We start from the raw sequence: 2,992 nt of genomic DNA on the forward strand, positions 1-2,992 counted from the left end.
CAGGCAGTTTATTTGACTTATTGATTTGGGTGGGTTAAAATAAACCACAAGTTGGTTATCATCTTGTTACCTTTGCCCTGCCTTTGGCCTGCTTGTGTCTTACCTATCTAAATTAGATTCCACAGCTCAATATTGGTGAAATCTTCCCCACTGGAGTCATAAGACAGTTTCTTCAGCTGGGCATGGTGGCATACACCTGTAATCTCAATGGCTCGGGAGGCCGAGGCAGGGGGATGGCAATTTTAAAATCAGCCTCAGCAACTTAGGGAGGCCCTAAGAAACTCAGCAACACCCTGTTTCTAAATAAAATATAAACACGGGCTGAGGATGTGGCTCAGTGGTGAAGTGCCTGGGATTCAATCCTGGATACCAAAAAAAAAAAAAAAAAAAAAAAAAGGCCCTTTCTCCAGATGCACACACCAAATAGTACTTCTCTTCAACTGGGTTGAAGACAGGAGAAACTAATGCTGATGTTCAAAATACACTACCTAATGGGTTGATTTTTTTTAAAAAAGGAAGCTGAATTAACTCCAGTGTTTAAAAACAGACAATGAAAGTAAGTCACTGAGCAGGATCTGATGGACCATGCCCTGGACCCCTGTAGCCTGACCACAGGGAATATACATGGTGATGACATAGATGGATCTGTGTGTAGACACACATGCACACCTGTAGACATACCTCCCCACCCCCACAGTTCAGCCTACAGCTTCCGTTGGTTCTACTCTTACTTTCTGTCTGCTCCTTCTGGGTATTCTTCTCTTCCTCACATAGAGACTTGATGAGCTGGTAAAGTGGTAAAGTGCTCAGAACAGAGCCTGGTGCAGGGTTAATGCTAAGCACATTAGCTAGCACTGCCCACCTGCCAGCATCTCCCAGCCTCTATCCACTTTTTAGTTTTAACTACCAAATCTTTGTCACCCTGATCTCCCTCCAACTACTATTTATGAGACACCAGGTTTCTGCCCTTGTAACTTCCCACATGAACCTCAGAACCAGCCCTCCCTACCTACACACACATACCCAGCTTCTTGCCACTTCCCTATTGCTTTAATCCTTCTGGGCTTAACACTTGCAATGTTATTAGGGGAACTTAGGCAACAGACCCTGTCAGAAGATGGAGCCCTCTCAGCTATGTCCAGCTAGGGATATCTAAGCCAAAGTCATGAGTACTAGGAATGGGCTATCACTTGATGCAACACCTGGGAAGTGCCTTTCCCTCCTCAACACACACACTTCCTCAGGCCTAGGACTGGGGCTAGTCACTCTATAGCCTTTGCAAATGGCTGGATCAGTAGCAAGGACTAGGGGGTGTGAGAAAAGGAATGTGGATTGAAGCCCAAACAGCTGGACAGGACCAAGGCCAACGATGAGCACATTTTCATTACCATCAAGGCCATCAGGGTCCAGCAGGATCTTGTGGGAGAGGTCATCAAGCATTTTGAGAAGGGATTCCACCTTCTTAGTCTGAAATCCATGTAGGCTTCTGAAGGCCTTCTTAAGGAACACTACACTGACCTGAAGTACCATCCATTCTTCTTTGGCCTGGTGAAATACATGCTCAGGGCCAGTGTTTGCCATGGTCTGGGAAAGGCTAGATGTTGAGAAGACTAAGTGATGTTCAGGGACATAGTCCCTACAGACTCCAAGCCTGGAACCATCCAAGACAGCTTTTACATCCAAGTTGACAGGAACATTATTCATGGCAGTGATTCTGCATGAGAGTCACAGAGAAGACTGGCTTGTTTTCAACCTGAAGAACTGGTGAATTAGAAGAACTGTGCTTAGGACTGGATCTATAAATGACATGAGGGCAGACCACAATGTTTTCCCCATTCACTTTGCCACCTGCCACTGGTGGAGGAGGACAGACTAGCAAATCTAGTTATTTCCAGAACTTTCTTAAAATCTGGAGGGCAAATCTTTGAGCTTTGAGGGCTCCCTGTACAGTGTCCTGTGCTACCATCAGATTAAAATGTTTCATCCTTGGGCTGGGGTTGTAGCTCAGTGGCTGAGCGCTTGCCTTGCATGTGTGAGGCACTGGGTTCTATCCTCAGCACCACATTAAAAAAATGAATAAAATAAAAGATATTGTGTCCATCTACAACTAAAAAAATAAATAAATAAATGTTTCATCCTTGCTCCCCCACAAAGAAACATGAGTAGGCTCAGACAGGAGGTAAGAGAGTCACTGAGGTTCAATCTGAGCCTGAGTTCAACTCCTGCCCTACCACCAAGTCCTAGAGTCATATAAAGGTGTGCACCAGAGTGTTTTCTCCTCCCTACTCAGTTCCCTTCTCCTCTTAGCTGCTCAGATTCCATAGATCTTTTCTCCTTAGTTGCAGTCCCCATTCCTATTATATTCCTGAGTACTGTTCCAGTCAGGTTGCAAACTTCCAGCATATCTGCCCTGAGTGAGATCTCTCTTGGCCCAATCCTCATCTTACAGAGGACTAGTGATTCAGTTCTGAAGGAAACAGCCATATGGCATTTGTTATCTGGGCCGCTCTTATGCAATGCCTATTTCCTCATATGAAGGTCTGTGTGTCTAAATCTGCTGTGAGTTCTGTCAGGATGTTTCAACCCTGCCTCATTCCAGATTCCTATACTGTGCAGATAGGTGGCTGATGCACAAGAAAAGTTTGATATTGTGTTGAAGTATTGATGGGTCAAAGTTTGTGGGATGTTCCAAAGAACTCCAAGAAATCCAACACGGGTGAGAGTGGTGTCCAAAAGTCTTTTAGGGGCTCTAGATATAGCTCAGTTGGTAGAGTGCTTGCCTAGCATGCACAAGGCCCTGGGTTCAATCCCTAGCACCACAAAAAAAAAAAAAAAAAAAGGACTGGGGATGTATCTCAGGGGTAAAACCCCTGGGAAGAAAAAAAAAATAGTTTCCTGTAAGTGGTACAATAAGACCCAAAGACCTAACTGAGGAAAGCAGAAGAAGCTATAGTCAGATTATCCAAGTTCAAATTCCAGTTCCATCACTTAA

At 44.7% G+C, this 2,992-nt stretch overlaps 1 pseudogene; it reads left to right on the forward strand.

The window, feature by feature from the left end:
- Positions 1–550: 550 nt before the first annotated feature.
- Positions 551–1,806, forward strand: LOC143381072 (nucleoside diphosphate kinase A pseudogene; annotated as a pseudogene).
- Positions 1,807–2,992: the final 1,186 nt, after the last annotated feature.

This window comes from Callospermophilus lateralis, chromosome 15, assembly GCF_048772815.1.
Source record: "Callospermophilus lateralis isolate mCalLat2 chromosome 15, mCalLat2.hap1, whole genome shotgun sequence".
Classification (NCBI taxonomy): Eukaryota; Metazoa; Chordata; class Mammalia; order Rodentia; family Sciuridae; genus Callospermophilus; species Callospermophilus lateralis.